General features: G+C 53.1%; 1 protein-coding gene across 1 annotated transcript in view; it reads left to right on the forward strand.

The window, feature by feature from the left end:
* The window catches only part of PKP3 (plakophilin 3), a 47889-nt gene that overhangs the window by 13102 nt on the left and 18500 nt on the right, over positions 1-16287 (forward strand). The window lies entirely within an intron of this gene.

Below are 16287 nucleotides of genomic sequence, written 5' to 3' on the forward strand. Positions count from 1 at the left end.
ACACTGGGTGGAGGGAGCTCGAACTTGGGGGCATCTCCCTGGGGAAATGGGGGAGGGGGGGGCAGAACCTGTCAGGGCTCCCGCCAGGGCCCTAGAGGCCAAGGAATGGGTCCATGTGGGGCAGACTGGGCAGGGCGGGGGTGAACCGTCCCCCACTGTCTGAGGGGACCAGCTCACCCTGTGGATATCACCAGCACAAGAGAAAGTCACCAAGCCGGGGGCTCCCACCTGTGGTTGGCTCCTTCCCTGAGGAATCCAGCCCGGGCTTTCCAGCACGCCCTGTTTGTGGCATGGCTGGGAGCGCCAGCGTCTCTTGTTTTGCAACAGCCGCTCCCCTGGTTGCGTGCTAGGGCTGCCCCCCCGCCCGCCTGCTGGGGGGGGGGGGGGCTCAGGCTGCCCGCCCCCGATCCCAGCCCCGCCCCCTTTCCTGGTCTCTTTCCGCGGCGGCACGAGGAGGGGGCAAGGGCCGGGCGTGTGTTTCTCTCTCCCCTGGTCTGCCAGGGAGCGGCGTGGGGGGGGACACTTCTCAGCCAGGCCTGGGAGCCCTCCCGGCGTTCGTTTTCCAGGGCTGGGGATTTGTTGGGTTTGGGGTTAGTTTGTTTTTTTTGCAAACGTTTAAGATTTAATGGTTTTCCCCACGGAGGACACCCCCCCCCCCGGCCGGTCCATGGAAGACACAGCCCTGGCTCTGGCAGCGGATCTCCACTCCAGAGTCCCCCGAGCTTCCTATGAGCCTCTCCACCCCTCTGGAGACAAGCCCACGTGGCTGCCCGGAGCGACCCCCCCGTCCACCCCCGAGCTTCTGTAGCCCGCAAGCCAGGTGCTCCCTGGGCACGTTTGTACCGCTTGCTAGGATGTCTGGATTTGGGGCCCAGACTGTAAGCTGGGGGTGGGGAGAGGATGCTCCCCCCCCCCCCCCCCCGACCAGCTGCAAAGGAGCTATGCCAGTAGGCATGATCCAGCAGATGTCAGCAGGGATCAGGACTGTGGCAGGTTTCAAATACTGGCTTGGGGGAGACCTGTGTTTACTTGCCCTGGCATTGCACGGGTGCCCCTGAGCTAGCGGAGTCCCCGCTCACTCCGTGCGTCTAGCTCATCAGCTCCCCATGGACTGTTCCCGGGGTGCTCCCATGCCCCCAGCGAAGGGTCTCACGTACTAGCCGATCTCTGACCCTGGTGCACGATCCCTAACTCCCCCCAGTCATGGTCCCTATGGCACCCGGCAGACTAGACGTGGGATGACAGATCCAAGAGGTTTCTGTCTATTATGGATGTGTGACGTTGAAGCGTTTAATAGCTATTTCATTTAATAACACCATGTTTAGAGAGTGTGTGTTCAAGGGGCTGGAGGAAACTGGCCTCCCGTCCTTCCAGACCCTTGTGCCTTTCTCCTCTGGGGAGGATGGCTTGTTACAGCCCAGGACTGTAAGTGGGGAGGCCTGGGACAGACCCCAGCAGTCATTCACACTAGTGCAAGGTGGGTGTAAAAAGCTACCCCCTCAGAATCAGAGAGTATCCTGCTCACTGCCCACTGGTGCAGGCCAGTGGTGGCTCAGGTCCATTGGGTCTCATCCAGGCTCTGCCACAGATTTTCTGTGTGACCTAGGGAAGTTCCTTAGCCTCGCTGTGCATTGATTCCCCACCTGTCTAATGCGGATTGCCTCCCGGGGCGGTGGTGTTTATTATGTGTGTTGTGGTAGCCCCCAGGAGACCACCTCACGGACCAGGGCCCCATTGTAGGTGTTGCACAACCCTCTATCAGGCTGACTTGATTAATGCCTGTGACGTGCTCTGAGGCTGCTGGGTGGGGAAGGCAGTAGAGAAAGGCAAAGGGTGTATCTCCCCGAACTGCCAGGATCTGAGCGCCAGCAGCTGAGCAGTTCCCACAGGCACCTGGAGCTGCCTTTGTGGCTTCTCCTTCCTTTGATCTCTTTTTGTCCCACACCCTGCTCTGGAATTTTGTCCTAACCCATGAGCTGCTTTCCTGCATTCTCTGAAGCTGCCTGCCTCTGCTCACAGAAAGAGACTATTGCCCCGAATCTCGCTACTGTGACTAGCACCAGGCAGCAGCTATCCCCTAGGGGCTTGAGCTCCCTGACTCCAGGCTGAGACACAAAGGCCTTATTCTTAAACTTTCCCCCTGTTATCACGACCAAGGAGAGCAGGCCAGGAGATGTGTGATTCCTGCTGGCCAGTGGCACGGATTAGGCAAAAGGCGCATTTTCAGTGCCGTGCCACCACCTTCCTGCAGCCAGAATGCTTCCCCCAGCTCCTTCCTGGCCCCGGGGCAAGCACCACAGCCTGCCTGCCCGCCCCTCCAGGTGGCTGCCCAACAGAACCATTAGGCTGCCTCCTCTCTGCCTTTGTTGACACCCAGTCTGCAGCTGGGGGTGAAACAGACCGAGGGGTGGGGTGGGCCTAGGGTGACCAGACAGCAAATGTGAAAAATCAGGACAGGGGGTGGGGGGTAATAGGAGCCTATATAAGAAAAAGACCCAAAGGGACTGTCCCTATAAAATCAGGACATCTGGTCACCCTAGGTGAGGCTGATGGACCAAAGCAGTTACTGAGCAGGTATAGGGGGAAGACTGGGAACAGGTACAGAGAAGGCCCCAGGTTGTTATGTTCTGTTTGTTTAATGTGGGAGCTAGAACAAAGGAAAGAACGAGCTGAAGAGAGGCCCAGAAAAGGCAGGCCGAGCAAAGAAAGAGATGCGGAGCTCCCCCGCGCCCGGGAGCACGCAGGAGAGCTGGGTGCCCAGCGAGGGCTGGCAGCTGGTGATCAGAAGAAATCAGAGCTCGTGGCCGGGCTGCATTCAGTTCAGCGAGGAAGTGTTGAGCGCGAGGAGGAAATCGCTGGCTTGGGTGGGATCCACGGCTGCGTTTAATCTGTAATGAAAGAGGGGCCAGGGTCAAGGACTCTTTTTACATTCATAACTGATGCAACAAGCAGAGGTGCCAGGGCTGTGAACTGCCAGGCCCGGAGGTGCCGGGGCTGAGGCACAAATTAAGCACAGAGCTGGGGACATTGCTGGTGTCTGTGCGGGATTGAGGGGGGGCATGGAAATGCAGCTCTCCCTCCTCTGCCTCTCCTCCGAGGTGACAGCTCTTGCTACCTGCCTGCCCGTGCCGTAGGGGGAGCTCCCAGCCACAGAAACCCCCCAGAGTGGCAGTTTTGCATACCCAACACAGCACATAGATAGCCCTCCTGATTCTCCCTAGCCTGAAAGCCAAGTATCATGTGTCCCAGCAGGGCAGGCAGTACGGCGACCTGCAGCCAGTGAAGTTACTGGCATCAGCCCCGAGATACCGACCTGTCCGATCAACGTTATCCACCTGTCTGGGCCCCAGCCCCGGCCTCCATCCTGCCATGGAATCCAGTCCCCGAGGCTGGGCTCTGGCATGGTGCTGAACATGCTACAGGCTCTGGGAGCCAGGCATCCCTGCCACACCCCACCCTTCTCATTGCCACCCAAGACTGACAGAGCGGAGGTGGAGGGGAGCTAGTAGCCTGAGTGCATTCCAGCCCAGCCTGCCTCTCTGGCAGCAGGTCCCGGCTGTGTGTGTGTGTGGGGGGGGGGACAATGTGTGTGGAGGGGGTAGGGGATACAGGGACCCATTCTCCTCGCAGCAGCAGCATTATGCTGCCCCAAACTCCCTCACAACCTGGGGCGGTTCTCTTGGATTCCCTGCAGCCCTAACCTGGTCACCGCTTCCCTGGCAGCCTAACCCACTCCTGGGAGGGCTGAACTGGGTCCATGACATTGAAGGGCCTGATCCAAAGCACGTTGAGGGCAATTGGAAGACTCCCCTCAGGATCTCCCATGGTGGGCCAGGCCCTGATACAGAAGTGCTGCTTGGAGGGGGTGCTGGAGCTGGGACCGAGTGTGGGGAGCAGAGGGCAGGCCCCTGTGCACCCACCTCTTCTCCCTGGGTGTATTGTGTTCACTGAACTTTGTTGTACACTCAGGAGTTAACCTGCACTGCTGGCCGGGGGTGGGGGTGTGGCTGGGGCAGTCAGATGAATGACAGGGGGCTGGGTCTGCCCAGAGAAGCAGCCACCTAGACGGGGAGGGAGCTGGGAAAGCTAGGAGGGGCAGGCAGGATTCCAGACAGTGAAGAGCAGTGAGTGTGAGTCACGTGTAGCACTGTCTGTCCACCCCACACGGCAGGATTTGGAGTGAGAGGGAAGCACTAGACTGCAACTCCATGCCACCTGGTAGCAATGCCTCCTGTTCCAGTCCTGGGACCCACCCGACTCTGCATGTACCCCAGTCCTGACCTGCAGCCCCTCTGCCATCCCGGCCCTGGGACCCACCCAACTCTGCATGTACCCCAGTCCTGACCTGCAGCCCCTCTGCCATCCCGGCCCTGGGACCCACCCAACTCTGCATGTACCCCAGTCCTGACCTGCAGCCCCTCTGCCATCCCGGCCCTGGGACCCACCCAACTCTGCATGTACCCCAGTCCTGACCTGCAGCCCCTCTGCCATCCCGGCCCTGGGACCCACCCAACTCTGCATGTACCCTAGTCCTGATCTACAGCCCCTCTGCCATCCCGGCCCTGGGACCCACCCAACTCTGCATGTACCCCAGTCCTGACCTGCAGCCCCTCTGCCATCCCGGCCCTGGGACCCACCCAACTCTGCATGTACCCCAGTCCTGACCTGCAGCCCCTCTGCCATCCCGGCCCTGGGACCCACCCAACTCTGCATGTACCCTAGTCCTGATCTACAGCCCCTCTGCCATCCCGGCCCTGGGACCCACCCAACTCTGCATGTACCCCAGTCCTGACCTGCAGCCCCTCTGCCATCCCGGCCCTGGGACCCACCCAACTCTGCATGTACCCCAGTCCTGACCTGCAGCCCCTCTGCCATCCCGGCCCTGGGACCCACCCAACTCTGCATGTACCCTAGTCCTGATCTACAGCCCCGCTCCTATTTCAATGCTGCCCGCAACACCCCAAGCACTGCCCACGCATCTCAACGCTAACCCTCTCCTGTTACTGTTCTGGGCTCTCTCCACTCTTCTCTGTTCCAAGGGGTGGCCCTTGAGCTGTGTTCAGGGGGTGGCATGTTCTCCCTATAGTGCAGGAATCTCCTTGCGTGGTGCGGATGCAGAGCCTGAGCCACACGCAGGCTTGCCAGGTGGGAGGTGTGAAGGCACCAGTCGTGTTTAATCTCTAACAGTGGAGAAAAATGACACTGGGAAACAACGCAGGGCAAAAGTGGCCGGGGATGCCCGTTACCCTGGCTGGTGGGTGGCTGCCCTGAGAACTCTGGGCTCCCTGACATGTGGTGCCTGTCAGTCATGCATGTGCTCTGACTGGGGGTACGTGCTGTGGGCGTGTTCTCATTCCCCACAGGAAGTGGTGGAAGTCTGCTAGGTTAGTAGGATGATTTCTGTATTCCGAGTGTATCCCAGCATCACGCACAGGGCTAAGGCAGGAGCAGGGCCCCGGGTGCTGGACACACGTGCCGATGTGGTTGCCCCATTTCAAAAAAGATATACTGGGATTGGAAAAGGTACAGAAAAGAGCAACAAAAATGATAAGGGTATGGAAGAGCTTCCATATGAGGAGAGATTAAGAAAACGGGGACTTTTCAGCTGGAAAAAGAGAGGTTTAAGGTGGGATATGATAGAGGTCTATACAATCATGACTGGTGTGGAGAAAGTAAATAAGGAAGTGTTATTTATTCCTCATAACAAGGACTAGGGGTCCCCCAATGAAAAGAATAGGCAACAGGTTTCGAACAAACAAAAGGAAGTATTTCTTCACACAGTGCACAGTCCCTGTGGAACTCCTTGCCAGAGGATGTTGTGAAGGCCAAGGCTATAACAGGGTTAAAAAAAGAACTGGATAAGTTAATGGAGGATAGGTCTACCAATGGCTATTAGCCAGGATGGGCAGGAATGGTGTCCCTAGCCTCTGTTTGCCAGAAGCTGGGAATGAGTGACCGGGGATGGATCACTTGGTGGTTACCTGTTCTGTTCATTCCCTCTGGGGCACCTGGCACTGGCCACTGTCAGAAGGCATGATACTGGGCTAGATGGACTTTTGTTCTAATCCAGTATGGCCTCTCTTATGTTTCCAGTGCCAGGATTTCCACTCCCAGTTTCTAGGGGCAGCTGGGGCTCCATCTTCTGGCCTCAGGGTGCCTGTTTACCCACACAGAGCTGGGTCCCTGGCATTATCAGTTATTCTGTGTACTCACTGGTAAAGGAGAATGCCATCCATGCTGTCTCCATGGCAGTCCCGATGGTGCCCCACCCTCTCAGGCGCTAACTCATTCAGGCCTTTTCCCTCCTGCCCCAAACTCCAGCCACTAGCAAGTCAGCCAAGCAGGGCTAGTGCATGTCTCTCGGAGAGCCTGCCCTTAGAGTTATTTATGCCTCAGCAGAGCCTGGCTAGGGCCCAGCACGGGGCTGTGATCGTCCTCACCAGCTGCCACTCATCAGGGTCTTCTTAGCACTGGCATGGCCCTCTGGCAGAGGCTCTTAGCTTATGGGTCAGGAACTCCTGAGGGGTCACCTGGCCAGCAGAGTTGGGGGGGGGGAGACGGTCGTGAGCCTGCTCCCATCCCTTGTCTCTGCTCTGCTCTGAGATGGAGATTGGGCTGTAGGTGCTGGAAGCCCCCTCAGACATTTGTGCCAATTTACCGCAGGACCTGGTGCAAGGACCCTTGCTGTAGCCAGTCCCAGCCCAAAGTTAGGCCTCCTCTAACGAGCCAGGTCAGCCCCCTCCCGGCACTGCAGGATCACGCTGGGCAGATGTCTCTGGCATTGTCTCTCCTGGGGTTGTGTCTGTCAGTGCAGTGTGGCTGCTTCGGCTTTGTCTCCCTGTAGGCACAGGGATCTCTCCCATCCCACCTACAGTGGCTGGCCAGCAGGCCTGGGGATGGGGTTTGAGAGAGGCCAGCTACTGGGCTTCCTCCCTGATCACGCACTGGGGAGCTGGGGCAAGGGACAGGAATGTTGGTAAGTGGAACATCTCCTCACAGTCCTGCCCACGCGAGAGGAAGAGGCTGTGGAAAGCTCTGAGCTCCAATGGAGCCATCCTATCCCACAGACAATAAGCCCCACACACAAGGGTTCCCAGGAGAGGCTCATCTGAGGTGGAGTGAGCTGTTCTGCTGCCCCAGAGATCGCTGCATGTGGCAGGGCTTCTGTGGCTTGTTTGATCCTGCCAGGGATTGCAAGGGATTGGAGCGTGTGTGTTTCCATCTCCTCCTGCCAGATTCCGCCAGGTTTTACTTCATCCTGACAGACACCTTGTCAAGGTTCCTTCCCCACTCTGAACTCTAGGGTACAGATGTGGGGACCTGCATGAAAAAAACCCTAAGCTTATTTTTTACCAGCTTAGGTTAAACTTTCCCCAAGGTATAAACTATTTTACCTTTTGTCCCTGGACCTTATTGCTGCCACCACCAAACATCTAACAAAAGTAACAGGGAAAGAGCTCACTTGGAAATGTCTTTCCCCCCAAAATCCACCCAAGCCCTATACCCCCCTTCTTGGGGAAGGCTTGATAAAAATCCTCACCAATTTCCATAGGTGAACACAGACCCAAACCCTTGGATCTTAAGAACAATGAAAAAGCAATCAGGTTCTTAAAAGAAGAACTTTAATTGAAGAAAAAAAGTAAAAGAATCACCTCTGTAAGACCAGGATGGTAGATACCTTACAGGGTAATCAGATTCAAAACATAGAGAATCCTTCTAGGCAAAACCTTAAGTTACAAAAAGACACAAAAACAGGAATATCCATTCCATTCAGCACAACTTATTTTATCAGCCATTTAAACAAAACAGAATCTAACGCATATCTAACTAGATTGCTTATTAACTCTTTACAGGAGTTCTGACTTGCATTCCTGCTCTGGTCCCGGCAAAAGCAACACACAGACAGAGTGAACCCTTTGTTTTCCCCCCCTCCAGCTTTGAAAGTATCTTGTCTCCTCATTGGTCATTTTGGTTAGGTGCCAGCGAGGTTGTCTTAGCTTCTTAACCCTTTACAGGTGAAAGGGTTTTTCCTCTGGCCAGGAGGGATTTAAAGGTGTTTACCCTTCCCTTTATATTTATGACACACCTCCCAAATCACAGATCGGGTGAAACGCTGGCTGTGATCTCTTCCTGGAGCTCTAGGAGAAAACAGTGTTAATAAGACACATGCACCTCTAAATATACTACCAAGTATATAAAGACTAACAATAACATCTCAAGGACAATTTTAACCAGTATTCTTTCACGGGAGAGTGCATCAGCCACTTTGTTAGAAGCTCCTGAGATGTGTTGTATGTCGAAATCAAAATCTTGGAGAGCTAAACTCCACCGAATAAGTTTTTTGTTATTTCACTTGGCAGTATGAAGCCGCTATAGAGCAGCAGGGTCGGTTTGCAGGTGGAAACACTGTTCCCAAACATATGGGCGTAGCTTTTCCAGAGCGTAGACAATGGCGTAACATTCTTTTTCACTGACTGATCAGTTGCTTTCCCTCTCAGACAGTTTTTTGCTGAGAAACACTACAGGGTGGAATTCTTGATCCGGTCCTTCCTGCATTAAAACTGCTCCCACGCCACGCTCGGACGCACCTGTGGTTACTAGGAACGGTTTGTCAAAGTCTGGAGCCCTTAGCACAGGGTCAGACATGAGTGTCGCTTTAAGCTGGTTAAAGGCCTGCTGACACTCTTCGGTCCACTGAACAGCATTGGGCTGTTTCTTTTTGGTTAGGTCTGTCAGTGGGGCAGCGATTTGGCTGTATTGCGGTACAAATCGCCTGTAATATCCGGCCAAGCCTAAGAAGGATAGAACCTGTTTCTTTGACTTTGGGACAGGCCACTTTTGGATAGCATCCACTTTGGCCTGTAGGGGGTTGATAGTTCCTTGACCCACCTGGTGTCCAAGGTAAGTCACTCTGTTTAGGCCTACTTGACACTTCTTCGCCTTAACAGTTAGTCCTGCCTCCTTTATGCGCTCAAAGACTTTTTGTAGCTGTTCCAGGTGTTCTGCCCAGGAATCCAAAAATATGGCCACACCGTCAAGATAAGCGACTGCATATTCTCCTAATCCCGCTAGGAGACCATCTACAAGTCTTTGGAAGGTGGCGGGTGCATTCCACAGCCTGAAAAGGAGTACATTAAATTCATACAGCCCGACATGTGTGGTGAAGGCTGACCTTTCCTTGGCAGATTCATCTAGCGGTACCTGCCAGTACCTCTTGGTTAAGTCCAAGGTAGAGATGAACTGGGCCCGTCCCAGTTTCTCTAATAGTTCATCTGTGCGTGACATTGGATAGTTGTCTGTGTGAGTTACAGCATTTAGCTTACGGTAGTCCATGCAAAAACGTATCTCCCCATCTGGTTTGGGAACTAGAACCACTGGAGATGCCCATGCACTGCCAGAGGGGCGGATTACACCCATCTGTAACATATCCTGGATCTCCCGTTCTATAGCAGTTTTAGCTTGAGGAGACACCTGGTAAGGTTGGGCTCTAATTGGATGAGCATTACCTGTGTCAATGGAGTGGTATGCCCGTTCAGTCAGTCCTGGGGTGGCTGAGAACGTTGGCGCGTAGCTAGTGCACAGCTCCTGGATCTGCTGTCGCTGCATACGTCCAAGGGTCATGGAGAGGTTCACCTCTTCCATACCACCATCACATTTCACTTCGTAGTAGACACCTTCAGGCCACTCAGCGTCATCTCCTCCCTGGGCTGTAAACTGACAAACCTTTAATTCTTTGGAATGAAAGGGCTTTAGAGAATTAATATGGTACACCTTAGGCTTTCGGTTGGAGGTGGGGAATGCTATGAGATAATTAACAGCTCCCAGGCGCTCCTGGACCATGAATGGCCCTTCCCACGATGCTTCCATTTTATGGGCCTGGAGCACCTTTAAGACCATGACCTGGTCCCCTACTCTGAAGGAACACTCTCTGGCATGTTTATCATACCAGGCTTTTTGCTTTTTTTGAGCATCCTGTAGGTTTTCTTTAGCAAGGGCTAAAGAGGTTCGGAGGGTGTTTTGTAGGTTGGTTACAAAGTCCAGAATGTTAGTTCCTGGAGAAGGTGTAAACCCTTCTCATTGCTGCTTCACCAACTGCAATGGCCCCTTAACCTCGCGGCCATATACAAGTTCAAATGGTGAAAACCCTAAACTGGGATGTGGTACAGCTTTGTAGGCAAAAAGCAACTGCTGCAACACTAGGTCCCAATCATTGGAGTGCTCATTTACGAATTTATGTATCATGGCCCCCAAAGTCCCATTAAATTTCTCCACCAGGCCATTTGTTTGATGATGGTAAGGGGTGGCAACCAAGTGATTCACCCCATGAGCTTCCCAAAGGCTTTCCATAGTTCCTGCCAGGAAGTTAGTTCCTGCATCTGTGAGGATGTCGGAGGGCCAACCTACCCTGGCAAAAATGTCTGCTAGTGCCTGGCACACACTTTTAGCCCTGGTGTTGCTTAGAGCTACTGCTTCTGGCCATCATGTGGCAAAATCCATGAAAGTCAGTATGTACTGCTTTCCTCTGGCTGTCTTTTTCGGAAAAGGACCCAGAATATCCCCATCATTGAGGTTCCATTTCAGCAAGTAGCTGTGGAGTGGCTGGAGAGGGGCTTAGACCTGGTCTTGGGGTTTTCCCACTCTTTGGCATACCTCACAAAACTGGACATAGGTAGAAATATCCTTGCCCATTCCCTCCCAATGGAATGACCTCCCCAAATGGTCTTTGGTTCTGTTCATCCCAGCATGGCCACTAGTATGATCGTGGGCTAAGCTCAAGATACTTAGTTGGAGCTACCAACTGTCTCTGAGGATGCCAGTCTTCCTGGTGTCCACCAGAAAGAGTTTCCTTGTATAAAAGTCCTCTTTCTACAACAAACCTGGATCGATTAGAAGAGCTGAGAGGCAGTGGGTTGCTCCGTGCCACCATCCAAGCTCTCTGGAGGCTTTCATCTGCTTCCTGTTCGATCTGGAACTGTTCTCTTGATGCTGGAGACATCAGTTCTCATTGGATTGTGGACTGAGGCTTGGTCCCTCTGAAAGCGATGTAGGGGATGGGGCTGTTTCCATTGACTGTGAACCGTTCTCCGCTGGTGCACTATGTTGGGTTTCAGGCTCTGGCTGAGCCTCTTGTGTAGGGTTATGGGCCGCTGCTGGTTCAGGTTCGGTGGGGCCCTCTGGTGTTGGGGTTGCAAGTACTGGATTCAGTGCTGGCAATGGGTCTGGTGCTGGTTGTTCCACCGGTTCCGGTTCTGGGACTGGCTCTGTCTGGGTCTCTGGGACTGGATCCACTACTGCTGTTGCAGACATTGACCTGGGTCCGGGTCCATCACCTCTGACTGGGTCCTGGTAGAAGTTTCCAGAACAGAGCTAGGCGTGACGGCAGGTTTAGCCTGGCTGCGGGTGACCGTTCCCACCCTCTTGGCTCGCTTCACATGATTGTCCAAGTCTTCCCCCAACAGCATGGGGATGGGATAATCATCATAGACTGCAAAAGTCCACATTCCTGACCAGCCCTTGTACTGGACAGGCAACTTGGCTGTAGGCAAATTGAAAGAGTTGGACTTGAAGGGTTGAATTGTCACTTGGATCTCTGGGTCGATTAAATTTGGGTCCACAAAGGAAGCATGGATAGCCGGCACTTGTGCTCCGGTGTCCCTCCACGCGGTGACCTTTTTCCCGCCCACACTCACAGTTTCCCTCCGCTCCGAGGGTATCTGGGAGGTATCTGGCCCTGAGAACCTCTAGTGTGATTCCGGTGCAATGAACTGTAATCTGTTGGGGTTCTTGGGGCAGTTGGCCTTTACATGCCCCGGCTTGTTACATTTAAAACATCGTCCAGCTGACGGGTCACTGGGGCGAGGTGGGTTGCTGGAGAACGGTGTGGCAGGACGATAAGGTGTCTGGAGTATTCCTTGGTATGTAGTTGGGGCCTTGGCCTTTTACTTTTTCTTTAATTAAAATTCTTCTTTTAAGAACCTGATTGCTTTTTCATTAGCTGTAATGAAACCCTTTGTTCCCCCCCACTCCAGCTTTGAAAGTATCTTGTCTCCTCATTGGTCATTTTGGTCAGGTGCCAGCGAGGTTATCCTAGCTTCTTAACCCTTTACAGGTGAAAGGATTTTTTCCTCTGGCCAGGAGGGATTTAAAGGTGTTTACCCTTCCCTTTATATTTATGACACACTCAAAATGTGTGGGCTGATTCCCAGGGAACTGAGCATGCGGGAGAATTGTGTTTATACAAGGCAGCCTCTCGGGGCCTTACTGCTCCCAGGCTCCCTGCTGCTGAAGGGGCAAACACAGCCATGAGAATACTGGCAGGGCCCAGGCAGGGTCTTGACGGGCGGGTGGAGGAGCCCACTGAGAAGGGCCTGGGCTCCAGCCCTTTGGTGACATGGACACGGTTGGGATAGTCACTGAAGTTGGCCAGGTTGTAACTGCTCCTGTCAGCCCCTGGCTTTCCCAAGCAGTAGAACATCCACCTGGGGGAATGGAGCCAGGTGCTGTGCAGGCCCCCCCAGTGCTCTGCCAACGTACCCAGTCCTGACCTGCAGCCCCCCCACTATCCCAGCCCTCTCCTGAGAGCTGCCGATTGTGCCAACGGCTGGGATGTTTGTCCAGTCACAAAGCGAGGATTTTGCAGTGGGGAGAGGCAGGACTGACATGAAAATCAGTGTGGAAATGGCGGTAATCTTACAGAATGGCAGTAAATTGCATGATGCCTTTGGGAACCCAGTCCCACCTTCATTGTATCCATCCGCTTGTGTTTCAGCTGTCAATGAGTAAGCACCAAAGCTTGTCCCTTAAATGATCTCTAGTCACTTTCTTGCATGGATAGTGTCTCGGGTAAGTAAGTAAGTTGAGGACTAACAATTATCCCGCTCAACCTGGAGTATGGTGAAAGAACGCTGGGTCCACCTCTCAGTGCTGGCACTGGGCATGGTTTCACTTCCCGGCCTGCATCTCCTCGGTTGCTAGAAAACACCTGAGAGCATTAAGTCAATAGAGAGACAAAGTGCTGGAGGTAATAGCTCTTATTGGACGAACCTCTGTTCGGGAGAGAGGCAAGCTTGTGAGCTACACCAAGCTCTGAGCGTCCAATAAAAGATATTACCCCACCCACCTGGTCTCTCTAATATCCTGGAACGGCTACAACTACATGGCAAACATTGTCAAGAGGGCAAGTAGCACCATGTTCACCGGAGGGGGGGAGGGGAGAGAGTGTGGTTGCCAAACCAGACAGCAATCAAAGGAGAGGGAGCTTAGCTGTACGCTCCACATCGTCATCATTTCTCTCCATGGAGTGAATGAGACAGTTTGTCAACACAACACAACTCCCACTTAGCTAACCAAAGTGGCCGCATTTTGAAAGATGCTAAGCATGCAGAAATTCAGCTCTTGGCCACCCTGGACAACTTTCTGGCCCGCTGGCAAGCTAGTGGGGTGATGACATCAGAAAGGAAAGCTGATGGAGCTCTGGCTGTTCGGTGTTTGGAGAGCTGGCTTTCCTTAGGCAGTGCAGTTGTAGCCGTGTGGGGCCCAGCATACGAGCGAGACAAGGTGGGGGAGGTGATATCTTTGATTGGACCAACCACAGTTGGTGAGAGAGACCAGCTTTCAAGCCACACAGAGCTCTTTGTTTAGGCTGACTCTTCAGAGATGGTCTGGGAGAGTGCCCACGGCACATCTCCGAGACCCCCGCCATGCCCTCCGTTCAAACTGGGACGACCACACTTGACATTCCTAATATTTCACACGGTTTTGTTTTGTTTTTTTAAAAGGAGGAAAAGTATCAGTTAAGAAAAGATCCTGTCAGGCCTTTATCCCTCAGAGAGGGACACACAGCACAGACGCAGGTGCTCTTTCCTTGCAGGTCACTCTTAAATGTCCTCCTTTTGGGGTCTCCACAAATCCCACATCTCGCTTCCTCAGCTCAAGCCTCCTGGTAGCGAGAGCGAGGCTCCCCCCACCTGCGGCATCAGCCTGAGCTAACCCAGCGTTGGCTAAACTGGGAAGGCTTTCTTGGCAACCACCAGGGCTAGAATTGTGCGAGGGCCTGGTTCTCCCCGCACTGACCCCAGAGCAAACCAGGGAGATCTCCCGTGGCATCAGGGAGAAGAGAAACTGCCGCCTTCAGTTACCTTTAAATGGCAGCTTAGATGCTACAGACACCCCCAGCTGCTCTTATCTCTGCTGTTGATTTTGTAACAGGGACAAATATTGGCCATGCGTCAAACTGAAGCCAGCTGAACCCAGCTGGGTCTCAGCGCAGGTCTTCCATGGTGAACTAATCGCTCACCAGCCTCTCCGCCGCACTGCTCTCCACTCACCCACCAGACTCCTCCCTTCAGATCTCCAGGACTCATGCCAGCAGTTGTCTTCTAAAGGCCCTTTGGACCTAAGGCCGCTTCTAAATGGGCTCGGTCTTAACAAGAGCAAGTGTGGCTGGGAAAGGAGGTGGGGAGACCAGATGGGAAGGGGAGTGTTTGGTTTCCCGGTAAGCTGTTCAGCATAAACAAGGTGTCAAGGTTCCTTCCCCACTCTGAACTCTAGGGTACAGATGTGGGGACCTGCATGAAAACCTCCTAAACTTACTTTTACCTGCTTAGGTTAAAACTTCCCCAAGGTACAAACTATTTTACCCTTTTGCCCCTGGACTTCCACTGCCACCACCAAACTTTATCTGGGTTCCTGAAAAAACATAGTTTGGACACGTCGTTTCCCCCCAAAATCCTCCCAAACCTTGCACCCCACTTCCTGGGGAAGGTTTGGTAAAAATCCTCTCCAATTTGCATAGGTGACCACAGACCCAAACCCTTGGATCTTAGAACAATGAAAAAGCATTCAGCTTCCTTACAAGAAGACTTTTAATAGAAGTAAAAAAGAATCACCTTTGTAAAATCAGGATGGTGAATACCTTACAGGGTAATTAGATTCAAAACATAGAGAATCCCTCTAGGCAAAACCTTAAGTTACAAAAAAGACACACAGACAGGAATATTCATTCTATTCAGCACAGCTATTTTCTCAGCCATTTAAAGAAATCATAATCTAACACATACCTAGCTAGATTACTTACTAAGTTCTAAGACTCCATTCCTGTTCTTCCCCCGGCAAAAGCATCACACAGACAGACACAGAACCTTTGGTTTTTCTCCCTCCTCCCAGCTTTTGAAAGAATCTTGTCTCCTCATTGGTCATTTTGGTCAGGTGCCAGCGAGGTTGTCTTAGCTTCTTAACCCTTTACAGGTGAAAGGCTTTTTCCTCTGGCCAGGAGGGATTTTAAAATGGTTTGCCCTTCCCTTTATATTTATGACACAAGGCTCGCTTGGCGAGCCTTTCCCTCCCTGCACAGTCTGGGCCAGAGTCCCTCAGCTGGAAAGTCCCACTGACCTCAACGGAGCCCAGCCAACCACAGCTCCTCCAGGGTGGACATTGGTCTGGCACCATTGACCCCAGTGGGGCTACCTTGACCTACCCCAGCTTGGGACCTGGCTGGAAACTAGAAAAAACAAGAAACCAGCCCCCCCCCCCCCAGTTGTTCCAAAAGTTTTGGTTCTCACAATGTTTTGGGTAATGTGAGCGACCGTTTCCCAGCTACGTTCATTATTTCTCCTGTATTCTTTCAGCGTTTTGTTCGCCATGGTTAAAAGAAGAGCTGGTTAAAGAATGAATGGGGAGGGGGCGGTTTAGGCACATGACAGGGTTTTTCTTTTGAAAAATTCTTTCCAATTTTTTTTTTTAATTCATTTTCAAAAATAGAAACTGAGAAATGAAAATGGTCAGCAACATTTCCAATAAGAATATCGGGTGTAAAATGCGATAAAGGGCTAGTGAAATTTTTCACAAACACCATGGATGTACAGAGAAAAAAGGGCCATTTTTAGATTAACAAACTGTGCCCCTTGCGAAACTCCAGCCCCCCCCCCCCCCCCCCGACCTGGAGTCACAGGTGAGAGCATTCGGCAGCATTATCCTGGGCCCAGCAGAGATCAGTCTGCATCACAAAGACAGCCTGGAACTCAGCACTGCCACCTCTCTGCTCTAGAGAGCCTGGGTTTGGAAGAGGTGGGAGCAGAACGGGGCAAGATCCGGATGCACTGCCAGAACCGTGTGCAGGTCGAGGACTGGGATAGCGGGGGGGTGGGGGGGCCTGTAGGTCAGGACTGGGGTTTGTTGCCAGAACCGTGTGCAGGTCGAGGACTGGGATAGCGGGGGGGTGGGGGGGACTGTAGGTCAGGACTGGGGTTTGTTGCCAGAACCGTGTGCAGGTCGAGGACTGGGATAGCG

Source organism: Lepidochelys olivacea (genome assembly GCF_965140295.1).
Source record: "Lepidochelys olivacea isolate rLepOli2 genome assembly, chromosome: 6".
Classification (NCBI taxonomy): Eukaryota; Metazoa; Chordata; order Testudines; family Cheloniidae; genus Lepidochelys; species Lepidochelys olivacea.